This window comes from Leptopilina boulardi, unplaced genomic scaffold (assembly GCF_019393585.1).
Source record: "Leptopilina boulardi isolate dan_hultmark-lab unplaced genomic scaffold, ZJU_Lbou_2.1 LbouV2_285, whole genome shotgun sequence".
NCBI classification, from domain to species: Eukaryota; Metazoa; Arthropoda; class Insecta; order Hymenoptera; family Figitidae; genus Leptopilina; species Leptopilina boulardi.
The window spans coordinates 740,047-757,115 of NW_026137846.1; the positions used below are offsets into that span (position 1 = coordinate 740,047).

Here is a 17,069-nt window from a genome sequence, read left to right on the forward strand (position 1 = left end):
GCATTGTGAATGAAACAAAAATAATAAGTAAGTGTAGCAGGCAAAATTATAAATTAACTAAGTATAAACATTGCTATTTTTTAAGAGAAAATTCATTTTTCAACAATCTTTTAACAAATTTAAATAAATCTTTCTACTCCTTGGTTTTTTAGGTCGCTCATTACGATTCTGAAGTCAGTTTTTAAAAATTCAAAATGGCGTATTGAAACATTTTTGACCCGATATTTTTAGCATTTAAAGGTATTCTGAAGGGTTAAGATTTGAAAAAATTAAAAAAACTGAACAAAAATTCTAAAAAAATCTTTTTTTTAATGCTTGTAAATTGTTTATTTAAAAATTTTCAGTTCTTTTAGTACACTATTTGATATAGCCTCAAATTACCTGTAAAAATTTTATTAATGGGTTAATGCATGCCTACTTTTCCTATTGTATGTTTCTAATTTTCGAGCGTGAAACGCGAGTGTCGTGATGAGAATGTTATCCTTAAAGTCAAAGTACTTTAAGAAAATGAAATTTAATTTATAAAAACCAAAAATTTCACTTACATAAATTGTACAAAAAAATTTTTATGAATAAAAACATGAGGGCAAAACCTCATATAATAAATTTGTTGATTTAAAAATGCATTTACTTTAAAGTTCTTTTTTATAATGTTTTTAAATTTTCAATTAATTTTTTCTTTTACTCAATTGAAATTAGTTCAAAGCGGAATATCTTATTTTAGTAAATAATTTGGTTTGTCGATTTTCGTTAATTACAAAGACCTGGCCAATCAACGGCGCAAAATTAAGGAACTAAGTTTGAACAGCTGCAGTGCCGCTATTCTCTTTTTTTTGCTCGATAAAAAATTTATTCTAATACCTTTAAAACTTACCTATTTGTATAATTTAATTTAACGCATTTTAATAAAGACTATGAGTTGTTTCTAATAAATTTTTCAAAACAAGTCGATTATATGAAGCTCCCTTATTAAAATAACTACTTTTGTACTTATTTTAACTCTGTGTGTAATTAATTTTACTCTTTTTAATAAAATTAATAAAAATAATTTCTTTCTTCTTGACATTTTACTTCAAAATTAATTAAATCAACTACAAAGTATGAAACAACTACAAAATCTCATTCTACCAAATGGATTCTTGGGTCATTCAACTACTTTCTGGTAGTATAATTAATACAATTTTTGAATGTAATTGAAAAATTTTTGAATTACACAGTGTAGTTAAAAAGTAATTAATGCTACTAGGTTTTGAATTGCAATAATAAGAAAAACGCGCGTAGCGCGATGCTTAAACAATGCGCACGAAGCGCGTGATAAGAATGTGGCCGCCACCGCAGGGGGCTGCCGGATTTTTTTATTTATTTTTCTTTTGAAAGCTAAAAATGTGTTTTTTCACCACAAAAAATATTGAGATGTCCTTTTCTGTTATTTTCGAGATATTAATTAATTAATTAATTAATTAATGTTAATAAAAAATTAAATATTTCACAAATAAATAAAGTTATTGCAATTCTGAAGATACCAATTGAAAGCTGACGTAATTCCGCATCCAACGAGGGAGCCCTATATGGACTATTTTGGATTAGAGGATTTTTTATAAACAATTGCCCAAAGTACTTCATATAGGGTTTGTTGGATGCGGAATTTTGTCAACTATCATTTAGTGACGTCAGAATTACGATACCTTTATTCGTTTACAAGACATATAAATTTTTTTTAACATTAATTAATTAACCGATATTTCGAAAATAACAAAAAAGGACATCTCAATATTTTTTGTGGTAAAAAGACACAATTTTAGCTTTCAAAAAAAATAAATAAAAAAAATAAAAAGGACCGAACTTAAGAAAAAACTCGAAAAAATGTTTAATTTTCAAAAAAAAGGGTCAAAATTTAAATTTTTTAAAAAAAGTTTTGCACCATTTGAAAGAGCAGGAAAAAACCTTTCAAAAACATACGGGACAAATTTTTCTTCTTCTTTCTGTTTAAAAGTTACAAGTCTTCAAAAATTCACTGTTTAAATTTTTCAAAAAAATTCAACCCCCTCCCCCTCCGACAGTTTTTGAAAAAACTGAACAATACTTCGTGGTTTAATTACTCACCCCTAGGGCTAAACTACGTGCAAGTTACAGCCCGATCCGATCAACTTTTTTTTTCACTTAGTTCGCTACAGGAACTTTTCAACACATATATATATATATATAATCCTTTTGCTTCCTCGTGGAGGAAGCTTGGTAGTCCTTACGTTTATAAAATTTTTAAACATGGTGAAAACAAATTATTCTCTATATAGAAACATGTTATATGAGATCCTGATCAATTGTCCGGATGTATATATGTGTGTGGATCGTTTTTGTGAACACGATGTCTTTAACAAGTTTTTAATGGATTTAAATAAAATTTGGTAGGCTTATTTATCACATTAATCTCTCAAAAATGAAGACAGGATTTTTAAAAATACCTCAAAAAAAAATTGTTTTTCGTCTTTTTTCCAAAAATTTTTTTTTAATTGAAAACATTTTTAAATAGAAAAACTTAAGGTAATATATAATATAATCGCCTTACTTACATCAAGACAAATCGATCAGTATATATAAAGTATAGTTTTAATTTAAATTTAAAGAGTTAATGAAAGTTAAAAAATCAAACATTCACATTTTGGCTATTAAAGTTTGTGATTATTTAAATTTAAGTTTATATATGAGTAAAAATTCCTAAAGTGGATCACCCAAATTAAAGATGCACTGTATTTGCTTGGAAATATAGAAAATTAAAACATTATTATGAGTTGAAAAACTGACTCAAAGGATTTTTCAAAAAAATTAATTTTCTTAAAGTTATAAACAATTGATGTTTTTTGTAGTCTTAAGTTAAAAAATGAATATCTTAGATCTAAGTGAACGGATCTTTATAAAAATTGGTATACTTACACAGAAAATGATACAGTTTTAGTTCAAAATTTGAAAATTAAAAATTTTTGATTTTCAATAATTGTTATTGCAAAATTAATTGTTTATTTAAAAAATAAACCATGTTCTCGTTGTCGTAGAAAGTTGATCCAATGTTTATTGGTAAAGGAATTTCATAAAGATTCGAAAACCGTTTTAAAATTTCATGTATCGCAATTAGCAAAAAAGTTATACCATTTTTTGTGTGGCGCTGCGTGTCTCTAGCGTTAGTACGCAGAATATATTTTGCTCAAAAAGTATGGAAACTTGCAAATATCTCGAAAAGTACGAATTTTTATAAAAAATGTTCAAGACCCAAAGTTGTTCCTAACAAAAAGATCTACATTTGTGAAGAAAAATGTTGGGCCTAATATTTTGTGTATTTTTACCACATGTGTGAACGCAGAATTTTATGAGAATTACGATTTTTATACACAATATTATTGGTCTCATTTCAAAAGACTTCTTTTTTCGTTGTAAGGGTTTTATTATCTGAGTCTAGTCTACTTCATCCGAGTTATTTTTAATTTTAGTTTTTTATAAATATCAGTTTATTTTTAATAAATTCAAATTGTTTAAATTATTATGTAAATATATACAATATTATTTTCCCGTTTGTAATAAATAATAATTGTTTAAACAATAATAATGTTAAATTGTAATAACAATTCGGATTATCCGAGTTTTCGCCTTATCCGAGGTAGGTCCGATCCACATTAGCTCGGATAACCGGAGTCCTACTGTATATCGATTCGTTTTAATGCAAGGAACACAATTATTTTATATTTAAACTTGAATTTAAATAAATATAAAATTTTTCAGCTAAAATGTGTATTTTCTATTTTTTAACTTTCATTAATTTATTAAATTTACCTCAAATGTAAATTTTATATATACCAATCGTTTCGTTTTCATGTAAGGAATACAATTATTTCATCTATAAACTTAAATTTAAATAATCACAAACTTTAATAGCCAAAATGTGAATGTTTGATTTTTTAACTTTCATTAATTCTTTAAATTTAAATTAAAACTATACTTTATATATACTGATCGATTTGTCTTGATGTAAGTAAGGCGATTATATTATATATTACCTTAAGTTTTTCTATTTAAAAATTTTTTCAATTAAAAAAAAATTTTTGAAAAAAAGACGAAAAACAATTTTTTTTGAGGTATTTTTAAAAATCCTGTCTTCATTTTTGAGAGATTAATGTGATAAATAAGCCTACCAAATTTTATTTAAATCCATTAAAAACTTGTTAAAGACATCGTGTTCACAAAAACGATCCACACACATATATACATCCGGACAATTGATCAGGATCTCATATAACATGTTTCTATATAGAGAAAAATTTGTTTCCGACACTTGGAAAATACAATCAAATACAATCCTTTGAGTCAGTTTTTTTTCCAAGCAAATACAGTACAACTTTAATTTGAGTGATCCACTTTAGGAATATTTACTCATATGAAATAATTTTATTCCCTGCATTAAAACGAATCGATTGGTATATATAAAGTATAGATTTGATTTAAATTTTAAGAATTAATGAAAATTGAAAAATCAAAAGTTCATGTTTTAGCTAAAAAAATTTGTGTTTTTTTAAATTCAAGTTAATACATAAAATAATTGAATTCCTTGCATTAAATCGAATCGATTCGTATAAATAAAGTATATGTTGCACCCAAAATGAATAAAAATTTTCTTAGTTTTTCAAAAAATTTAATTAATTTAAATCAGTTTTTAACTCGAAATGTTTTAAATCAATCAATTGAATTAGAGAAATTCATAGCTTCCTCCACGAGGAAGCAAATTATTTGCTTCACACAATAAAGAAGCAAAATGTTTATGAAATAAATATAAAGGACCCTCTCTTTTTTTATAATTATTATTCTATTTTTCTGTTTACAATAAATTTACAAGTATTACTTCAATTTTGAAATGTATGATATACCATTCAATTTATTGAATGGTCTATTCATGAAAAATATTAAACAATTCTCTAGAAATTTACTCAAGTAACAATAAGAGAAATATTCAAAATAATTAATTTGCATTTAAATAAAGAAAAGACTTTTATAAATGTAATTATGAGAATGAAACTACAGCTTTCTTCAATTTAAGTGCATATGACGGGTGATTTTTCGCATTTACATTATAATTATTTATTCCAATGCACTAAAAATTCACGATGTATGGATTCACCTGCTTATTCTGACAAATCCCCAGCCCATCACCATGAAGAAAACGAAGGCAATCTTGAAGGTGTTCCGAAATCACGTGAATTTTCACCCTATTGAAAAAAACACGTATAATTATACGTATAATAATACGTATAATTATACGTATAATTATAATTCTATTAAAAATTTAATAATAATTTTATTTTTTCTTTAGTATTAATAAGTCATGTGAAAAATAGAATTTCTTTATATTGTTTATTTAAAAATTAAAAAATTAAAATTAAAAAAATTTGTCAATTTCACGAAAAAAAATATCGTCGAATGTCAATTCAAGCAGTCACCCATCCAAGTACTAACCGCGTCCAACGTTGCTTAACTTCCGTGATCTGGTGAGAACTTGTTCCTTCGCCTTGGTTTTTTTTTTTTTTTTTTAAATTGCTTTTTATTTGTAACAATAATAAATACATAGTAGTAAACAACGAATAAGCAATAAATAAGAACGTTGAACAATTAGTAACAACATATTGGTCCTTCGACAGCGCACAGGCTGTGCTCGTAGACGCGACAATAATATAATAAAAGACGTATACATGACCCATTCGATAAAGGAGTAGTGTCCCTACATTGTATAAGGTAATGAGGAGCGGTACAAAAAAGCGCTATGTCTTAATAAATTAGCGAAAAAAAAGTCCGATCCAGTCACTTTCTTTTGTGTGATGGAGTGAGGAGTCCTACACTCGACTATGGTACATAAGGAAAACTGTAAGGGAAGGAAAAGGCAAAAAAGAGAAAAAAAAAAAAACAAGGAGACAACACTCACACCTGCAGCCATGGATATCTGCGTATATTCAATCTGGATTTGTCAGCAATGTCCCGAGGGGGGAGCGACTTTGAATACACTAATTTAATTGTGCTATCATTTTCTAAGTCATATTTATTAAACTTTACCACCCCATTTCCCACATGTCTAGATACATGATATAGAATAGGTAAATTATTGTCATCCTGTATGAATCCCTCCCTATCCAGAAAAGGGAACGCCTCGACAGGCAAGCGACCCAGAGCAATCATTTTTTTAATTTCATCAGTATTTTGTTCAAAGGGTGCTGATATCTGTGGATTTGTTTTGTTTTTAATGGCGTTTGCTATGTGATTGCGTGTTAATTTTAGTATAAATGAATCGATTCTTGGTATCTTAGCTTTATTATATATTTTACTGTTTGAGAATAATGTTATATAATCAGTTTCTGGGTCGCGGAACATGCCGAGGCACACCCTTAAACAGGATCGCTCAAAGGCTCTTAGCTTTTCGACAGTGTGAGGTGACACTCCAAACCAGATCGCACAGCCATACGTAAGTATGGGCCTAATCAGTAAAATGTAACAAAGAACCTTGACTCGCGCATCTAAGTATCTCGAATAGAACAACCCTTTTAAGCTAAAGAAAGTTTTTCTAGCGGTCTCAATAGAATTGGTTATATGGTGAGTAAAACGCAGTTGGTCATCAACAAAGATTCCAAGGTATTTGACAATTTTTTTGTGAGATAACACGGTTTCGTGTCTTGAACCGATACTAATTTCAAAATTCCTCCATATTATTTTATTTTTAATTCTATATTTATTTAATTGATTCAAAAGTGTGGGCCTAAATAAGATAGTTTCGCATTTATTTAAATTGCATTTTAAATGCCATGTTTCAAAATAGTCTACGAGTTTTACAAGGAGAGTTTGGAGTTTCATTTGGGCCTCCGTTAATAAATAATCAGTCACATAGACTATTAAGTCATCCGCGAAGCCAATACCTCGTATTTCTTCCCCTTTATTTATTCCAAATGACCTGAGAACCTCTCCCATATATATATTGAACAACACTGGTGAATTCACTGCTCCCTGTTGGAGACCATTGTTTAGGGAAAAGACAATATCAGACCTGTCCTCCCCATCCTGTACCACCATTTTTTTCCCTCTCACGGAGGTCCATAGTGCACGAAGCAGATGAGGGGGGCAACCCTTCATAATTAGTTTAAAAAACAGCCCATCGAGCCACACCATATCGAAGGCTTTCTCTAAGTCTATCAAGCAAGCAGCGACCAGTCTGCCCCCCGAGAGAGCCTTGTTTACGTCAGAAGTTAATTTTGTAATAGCGTGAACGGTAGAATTTTTAAATTTAAAACCAAATTGTTCGTTAGGGATAATATTTTTTTCTAGACTGATTCTATTAATGGATTGATTTAAAACTATTTCATATACCTTGCTCATATTGGGGAGCAGACTAATCGGTCTGTAGCTGACCGGCAGAGCAGGATCTTTATCCTTTTTCAAAAGTGGCCTGAGTTTGGCTGTTTTCCACTTTTCTGGAAAATAGCTATTATTCAACATGTTATTTATTAGAATTAGATAGAGTGATAGGACATTATCGGGAAGATATTTAATGGCAATCATTGGTATGCCATCCACACCAGTAGACTTTTTACTCTTAAGTTTATGAATTATTTTTTTAAGTTTATACAAATCGCAAAAGAAGTAAGGGTCAATCTCAAATTTAGGGTTTGTTGCAACATTGAGTTCAGAAAAGGTTATAAAAGGTCGCAGCTCAGCTCGATCGAGTCCTGCGTCTATTTTAAATTTGGAGATTGCATTCTTGATAATTGAATTAAGTTCATGTTTATTTGATTCTCGGATTTGATTATTTATAGATGCGTAATGTGCTCCTAAAATATTAAGTTTCCGTACTTTATTGGTAACTATAATTTTATTGTTATCCTGTATCATGTCATTTACCTGTATGTTGGCAGCCTGCAAAAGATCGATACGATCGGAATCGATGGTTAAATTAGGAATATCATTTATTTTATTAGGCCTAAATATGGGATTGAGTTTAGGAAATATTTTTTGATTATCGCTGATTTTGATACTTCCGATTTTTTTTGCCCAATAGTCATTAATTGAAGTTCTGAATAATTGTTGTAGTTTTTTTTTACCTTTTTCAATAAAATTTTATACAGTACAATTTCATTTGTGAAATGATAGGGTTTATTCTTCATTCTGTGGATGCAAGATAAAAGATAACTTTTTATGTTTTGACCCTCACTTATTCTGCCATTTATATATCTCGAGATTGAGTCATAATTTTTAGGAGGGGGGGTAGTCTCCTTCAGGGTTTGCAGTAACAATTCATCGATTTCGTCTAAATATTTGTCTATTTCCCCTATGCTTAAATTATTTTTTTCCGATATGGAGGGTAGAGAGGGGTGGTTGAACATTTTATGATAAAAAGAGCTCCAATCAGTTTGATTAAAATTCAATTTATTTTTCGGTGTAGGTTTTTCGAATAAAAAGTTTTCATCCGTTTGAAGGCGGATGTGCATTAAAAGTCCATTATGATCGCTGTCGTAGGGGATTACAGGAATCTTATCATTAATTTTATTTAATATATTCACGCGAGAATCGTGAACGGCTATGTCTATAAAAGAATTTTTACTTGGAAATGATGCCTCTTTGGGACCGGTGATTGTTGTTCTAAAACGTAAGTCATTTTTTAATAGCCAGTTTTTCAGGCTCCTACCTCGATAGTTGCTTTTAACATCTCCCCAATCGGGATGTCTTGCATTTAAATCACCCCCAAAAAGGTAATAATTATTCGTGTTGTCAAGATGAAGTTCTTCAAAAATAAGTTTAAAATCATTAATAAAATCCTTAATTGCTAGACCTGCCGCATAGACACCAATAATGAAAATTTTTTTATTATTAATCAAATTTAGTTTGACAATAGTGCATTCTATATTTTTAAGAATTGATTGGCATTTTAAGTTGATTCTAGAAAATTTAAATTTATCTTTAATAAAAATAGCTGTGCCACCACCTTTTTGAGACAAAACGCGATCACTTCTTATCATTGTATAGTTTTGAAAACTTATCTTATGCGAATTATTAAGTTTAGTTTCACTAATTAGTGCTACATCCGCCCTCAACCGATTCAATGTGTGGAGAAGATTATAGCGTCTATTGTTGTGAACCAGGGAGTTAACATTAATGGAAAAAATAGTTAGTTTTTCATTTACGGTCCGATCGGACGTCTTTTTTTGAAAATTATTACAATTCACGATCCTATTTGGAGCCATTATTATTATTTTCTAATAAACAAAAAATTTGATCAATCCTCTCGGAGTTCACCGTCACCTGTTTTTTTATATCTGATAATTGGACTTTCATCGCATCAAGTATGCTGTCTTTAAACGCGTCTAGTATGCTCCCCACTCGGTCTAAAGCGTCTACTGACTGGGAGGGCACCCCGCCTATTGCCGTCGGTTCCACCTCTTTTCCTTCAATTTTCGGTTTAGTGGGGCTAGTTGCTCTAGCATATGATTTTTCAGGCGATACAAAATTTGTTACTTTTCTTAATATATTGCGACGTTTTTCATCGGCGGCTATAATATTCTTTTTAAATTGATCAATTTTTTCTTTATATTTGGGACAGCCCCTGTAGGATGCGGGATGCCCAGTTTGACCACAACCCACACAAAAAACGTTTTCATTAAATCCATTTTCATCGGCACTCAATGCACACTCTCCCGGATTGTGATCATTATTACATTTGACGCAACGATACACTCTATTACAATATCTCGATATATGGCCAAATCTTTGGCAGTTAAAACATTGGATAGGACCCCTTCTCTGTATTTTTCCCCAAGTGACCATCTGGTTCGCGAGAACAGCCACGCTTGTTAAACTTTGTATATTGCTATTATGTGTTAATTGAATTAAAAAGGCGTTTCCACCACTTCTCGCGTTAAAGAAGATTTTTGTATTAATTTTTTTTATTTTAGAAATTTCTACGTTTTCTAATTTTAATTTGTTTATTTCTAATAATAATTCTTCTTCAAGAAAATCATGAGAGATCCCCCTTAAGATTAGAGAGGGAATTCTCTCTTCTTTTGGGGTGCGTGTGAAAAATTCAATATTTTTTTCTTTAAAAATTTTTAAAATTGACTTGAATTCCATTAGATTAGATACCATTAGGGCAAATTTATTGTGACTTAGATTTTTTATAGCAAAGCTGTTCTCGGGAATCGAGTCCCTAATTAATTTTGTAAACTCAGTTATCTTACCGTTGTATATATATATAGGTGGCATACTTGACCGGAACTTGTGTGCTCCTAATGACTGCAGGCGCTTGGTGTTATATATTTTTCCTCTTCTACTAGCTTTTTGTTTAGATCGATTTGCTGGATGTTGTTGATCATCTGGGACGGAGTTGTGTGAGCAACGTCTTCCCTTGCTGCTCGTGGAAGTATTAACATCCTCCTCGAGAAATGGGTTGTTTGATCTGTTATGTGGGTTATCTCCATCAATCTGGCTGCTAGACAAAATGTCCTTCATGTGGTTATTGCTTACTTCCTTTATATTTAATACTTCAGGTACGTCATTTAGTGCGTCAAATTTGTTACTTGTCGCAAATTTGTTTAAATCTTGCATTTCGTCATTGTCATCGTTGTTTACAATAGCAATTCCGATTGATTCATTTTTATTAAAATCGTTAGGATTTATGGTTGGAATTTTTATTTGTCTTAATAAGTTGTCTGCCGAGTCGTCGGTGCTTTTTTTTCCATAGCTGAGACAATATTTGTACTCATTGTTGATGAAGATCTAGCAATAATGCTGTCGTCATGTTTACTTGTTGCACTTGTCAAAAGTTTAATTTCATTTGAAAGCAGGTTAGGATTTTGTTGTGTTTTCTTGGGCTGAACTAGATTTGATTTTAATAATGCATTTAATACATTTTTATCTTTGGTGTTTAGTCCTAAAGCTTTTATTTCCTTTGGTGATAGTATTTTTATTTTAGTTTTGATTTCCGTAGACAGTTGATTCGTCGGAGGTCTTCTTTTATCTCCCAGTGCGGGAGGGGGAGGAGTTTCGCTATCCCTACGTCTCTTCTTCTCGTTTGCTTGTGACGTAGAGGACGAAGGCGCCCTCTTTCCGAGCGTGCTTTTGGTGAGAGGTCGAATCATTTGGCGGGAGATGGAAATCCTTTTGGCGGTATTTTTCCTAGTATATTGTATACTCACAGTGGCTATTACACACACTTGTACTGCCTTTTACACACACTGATAAGGATAAAGTTCACAAGGAAAGAACAAGAAGATATTTATTCTTTTCACAGTGGGTTTTGTAAGGAAAAATAAAGAAAAATTCAATAGCTTATTTATTGCACTTTCAGTCACAACACTTCCTGCATTTTAACAGCGACACTGTCATCTATATCAATCGTTAAAGAAGTCGATTTTACTCAGCGATCAACATGTGCTTGTCGCCATTTATAATCCGCCACGAGCGAAAAGCCTATAATGTTTTATTCTAATTCTTATATAGAGTATAAGAGTAGCGGTTATTAGGGCTTATTCACTTTTTTTAGTGAAATCCGTTGTAATTAAATATCAGAACGTTAATCGATCTGAAATGCGATAATAAAAATATAAATATTTCCGCTGTCTTGTCTTGATTAATAACTTTGTCGTATAAGTATTGTATCGCACCTAACCTCACTTTTAGTGACACGAAGTAACAAAAATACACTTTATTATTTTAGGGGCGCTTAAAACATACAGTACTCTCTTGAGCACATGTCAGTCACATGTTTGTTTTTCTTTTTTTGTAAAGTTGAAGTGTATTTGTGTTACTTCGTGTCACTAAAAGTGAGGTTAGGTGCGATACAATACTTATACGACAAAGTTATTAATCAAGACAAGACAGCGGAAACACCAAGGCGAAGGAACAAGTTCTCATCAGATCACGGAAGTTAAGCAACGTTGGACGCGGTTAGTACTTGGATGGGTGACTGCTTGAATTGACATTCGACGATATTTTTTTTCGTGAAATTGACAAATTTTTTTAATTTTAATTTTTTAATTTTTAAATAAACAATATAAAGAAATTCTATTTTTCACATGATTTATTAATACTAAAGAAAAAATAAAATTATTATTAAATTTTTAATAGAATTATAATTATACGTATAATAATACGTATAATTATACGTATAATTATACGTATTATTATACGTGTTTTTTTCAATAGGGCAGTGTTGTTGGGCCAACGTTGGTCGGCTTCGCTTGCTGCCTTACATAAACGCATTTAAAGCGATGGTTAAAGTCGTCTCCAGTTGTTTTTCAGCAAAACAATCTGGAAAGATTTAGATCAAAACATAATGGAGTTTAAGAGAATGTTTAAAGCTATTGAATTTTCAACAACACTGAAAATTCACGTGATTTAGGTACACCTTCAAGATTGTCTTCGTTTTCTTCATGGTGATGGGCTGGGCATTTGGTCAGAACAATCAGGTGAATCCATACATTTTGAATTTTTAGTGCATTGGAATAAATATAAGGTAAATGCTAAAAACCACCCGTCATATGCACTTAAATTGAAGAAAGCTGAAACAGTTATTTATAAATATTCCTCTTATTGTTACTTCAGTAAATTTCTAGAGAATTGTTCAATATTTTTCATGAATAGACTATTCAATAAATTGAATGGTATATCATACATTTAAAAATTCAAGTAATACTTGTAAATTTATTGTAAACAGAAAAATATAATAATAATTATAAAAAGGATTATATATATATGGGTGAATATCTCGAAAAGAACAAATGCTGAACTAAGAAAAAAAAGTCTAAACCACTGTTATGACTATTGCTATGTGAAGGGAAGGACCTAAATAAGTCTCTAAAATACGTTGTTACGATCTTTATAAACATTGTTTCAAAAATAATTGTTTAATATTTTGTCACCGATATAATGACTGAATCCGTTAAACTCTTGTTACTCGAAGGTTTTTGGGGTCGCTGAACACGAATCCGGTGTTAGTTTTTCAAAATTCAAAATGGCGGATCCAATATGGCGGACGACAATTTCCAAAATCAATCCAATTTACTTGAAAATGGTTATTCTGTGGTTTTTAGGGTCGCTGATTACGAATTTAAGGTCCGTTTTTAAAAATTCAAAATGGCGGGTCCAATGTTGCGGACGACAGTTTTGAAAAATCCATCCAATTTTCCAAAAATAGTTACTTAAGGAGTTTTGGGGTCGTTGAATACGAATCTGGAATCAATTTTAAAAAATTGAAAATGACTGATACAAAATGACGGACGACTATGTTTTAAATCTATTTAATTGGCCTCAAAATCGTTAATTAGAGGTTTTCAAAGTCGGTGAACACAAATTTGAAGGTAACACGAGTAACCATTTTCAAATAAATTGGATGTATTTTTAAATTTGTCGTCCGCCATATTGGATCCGCCATTTTGAATTTTTGAAAAAGGACTTAAAATTCGTAATCAGCAGACGTAAATCTTGAAGGAACCATATTACTTTCACGTGGGGTACTTTCTAGAATTTACCCCCTAGACGACGGTACGGACGGATACTAGGGTCGTGCACGCTAGGTCGATTATTATTCGTAATCGGGAAGAAGCTAGATATTGGATTCGGTTCCAATATTCATGCCCGACGCGAATCTAGTGCAAAGTAATATTCATTAGGTGTCTCGTCCACCCGAGAAGCGCCTCGAGATGGGGAATCGACCTAGTGCATCATCTTTGTCAAGAGAGGGGCGCCTCTACTCGATAAGAATGGTCCTGGTGGATGTGTGTAACCTGGTTCACCAGTCTTCCACGGACGCACCCATAGGAAGTCCGGTTCACCAGGTGGAAGGAAGGCGAAGGGTGTTACTGTTCCGCAGGAACCCCTACAGGAACAAGTACAGCTCCTTCTGGGAAGTGAGTGAGGGTCACCCGACTAGTAATTTTTTTACCCACCGAACAAATCCTCTAGGTAAATTTTCAAGTGTACTTTTGTGAACCGTTCTAAAGTCACCCGGGGAAGGAGTGGGGATCACTCGACGAGTAAATTTTTCACCCATCGAAAATAGGTAGGTGGATACGAGTGAAACTTTAAAATTGGCGATAAATTTGCGTCGTCTGCCATTTTGTACGTATGTTCAGCGTTTTCTTTGCTCTTCGATCAAAACTTGATAAAAATATTAAATTTTATTGGAAGACGATTCCGAAAGACACATGGTTTTATTTGAAAGCAATTCGAATGTGGCTGTAGTGAATAAAAACGGAAATTTATTGGCCTACGATTCAAAATGTAAGTTATATTACATAAATTTCTAATCAAATAATGGACCTAACATTAACAAATCATTTAAAAAACGATAATTAGTAAATAATATTTCAATGTATTTACTGATAATTACACAGGCACACAAAAAATAAAAAGCTGTTTGGCTGTATTTTTCACGCTGAATCCGAATCCGAAGTCAGAATTATCAGATTGGCTTTTATTTTTAAGCTAAACTCAAAAAACTGCTCAGAAAGAAAAATAAAATCAAAAAGTTAAAAAAATTTTGAATGTCACTGCGATAGTGTAATTCCATGTATTTTTTGTCGCTGAATCCGAATCCAAAGTCAGAATTGTTAGATTCGCTCAAATTTTTGAGATAATTGCAAAAAAACGCAAGTACCAAAAAACTCAAAATACTCAAAATCAGTTTTTTGGAATTATCTTCAAAATTTGAGCCCATCTGTCAATTCTGACTTTGGATTCGGATTCAGCGTGAAGAAATACATGAAAATAGACTAGTGTAGTGTCTCGGCCAAACCACATTTTACTTTTTGTGTGCCTGTGTTATTTAAGCCATTATATTCCCATAAATTATGTGTTTTTCAAGAAAATAATTTTTAAAGATTTTTTTAGGTTAAAAATGTCATTTTGAGGCTCTTGTAATATATAAATAAAAAAATTATTTTATTTCAAAATGTTTAAAATGTTATTGAACATTGTATTATTGTATAAACCTTATGTTCAGATATAAAAATTTCCTATTTAAACTTTTTTAAAATATTAAAATAAAGAAGATTTAAGCAATGAAAATGTCAAATGTTGAGTTTTGCAAGACACAGTTCTACTACAAAAATTTTTATCTATTAAATGTATTTTTTAAAAATGATAATGCTTATAATCTGTTTAAATAGACGTGCATAATTGAAGCTATGTATTTAATTTCATTATTTACAATTATTTAAATTTTTTTCAATATTTGTTACATATTTTAATTTCTTAAATTAGCTTAATTTAAACAACTAAAAGCATAAAAAATTGATAAATATCTCTTACGAATATCTGTGCAGAAAAATAAAAACTATTTTCTTGATAAATAAAGAATTTTTTTCGGTGTGAAAATAATTAAGCAAAATAATACGTTTTTAAGACATTGGTAACAATAAATAATACATACTGAAATATTATATATTAATTTCAGGTTTTTTTTAATTAGCCATCCACTTAGTGCAGACGATTATTTCTGTAATTATTGCTGGAACTTGTATATTTGATTACATTATATATAAATTTTATTTTTTAGTACAATGCGTAATTGAAGTTTACGAAAGTGTTGTCCTCGAAAAACAACCAAACTGTTCCATCGGAAGCAAAAATGTAGAAGGTAGAAATATATATTTTATGCAAATTGCAAGCTTAGTTTAAGAACATTTCTTCATAGTACATTTAATCTGTTCTATTATTTCATATCATTTCATTTATTGAAGTTATTTTTAATTTCCGGATAAACATATTTTTTCTTCAACTTCAGAAAAAGAAGACCATAGGAAAGCAAATCACAAAGTTGTAACTAATTTCAATGGTATATTTAGAAACAGTCTTTGTTTATTAATGTTAAAACTTGTTTTGTGTTGATAAGTTTACACATGGCGTTGTATTCAAATAGCATGAAACATTGGTTAAATAATATCACTTCAAATCTTTATTTTTAAATTTTTGTATAAAATTTTAATTACAAAATTTTACATCGTGTTTATAATTAATTAAAGAAGGCTTATTTTAATATTATAACATTTTTGCAAAAGGTTCTCTTAAAAAATGGGGTAACGATAACGCCGTAATCATGCTACATTGCTACTTTAAAAATAGCTTACTATTATATACCTTAATACAACTATAACATTTTAAACTATTTGGAGCAATACTGATAATAGTACTTTTTGGTAGTTTTATTTTGTACTTTGTACTAATGATTAAAGCTATCACTTAAACAAATTTACTATTTCTTTTAACATAACTCATAAACTATAAGGCTACTGACTCGTGAAGAACTGAAATCTGAGTCACTAATACTCACTTATAATTAAAAATACTAATTAAAGTTTTTCTAACAGCCGAGAAAAAAACACGTTATTTGCTTTGACTATTGATTTGAGCAGCTCCTTATTTTCTTCATATCGGATTCTCTGCCCCTCTCTCTTCGCGACATTTTCCACCCTCATTATCTCCGCCCAAGCCTTATTTCTTTATCAACTTTTGTTAGTTTTTTCTTTGGTGGTTTTGATGTTGATGGTTCCTCATCGGTCACATCTTCATCGGAGTCAAAATTTGTTTTGTGTCGCTTTCTGTTTGAAGCCAAAGACACAGGCTTAACATTTGGCTTTTGGTCGAAGAGTTCAGCTTTTATGTTAAGGTATATAATTGTAAGCAATGTTCAAAATTTACCGTAAGGAATATTATCAAGTTATAGCACATACATTTATCTTCATATTTTTGTGCGTTCATATATATTTCCATATAAAGGTAATGTCTTCATGTCATAAACTGTGATTAACTTTGAACTTATTGTGATGTTAGTTATATGCAAAGTATATAATATATTATATCCAAGAGTTACAGATAACTATACTTCCTTCAAATTATATTTTATAGAAAACTGAAATATTTTTATAAAAGTTGTTATATTTGTAATAAATCAAACTATATAAACATTTTCCATAATTTAATTTGAAAATTTTCTATTGCTTATATTTCTTAACATTGTTTTTAATAATTGAGAAATAATGTTACAGTAAGAAATGTTC

The 17,069-nt window shown here is 30.4% G+C and overlaps 1 protein-coding gene across 2 annotated transcripts in view; it reads left to right on the forward strand.

Moving 5' to 3' along the window:
• The window catches only part of LOC127282168 (tumor protein p53-inducible nuclear protein 2), a 381,620-nt gene that overhangs the window by 17,883 nt on the left and 346,668 nt on the right, over positions 1–17,069 (forward strand). The gene's annotated exons all lie outside the window — the stretch shown is intronic.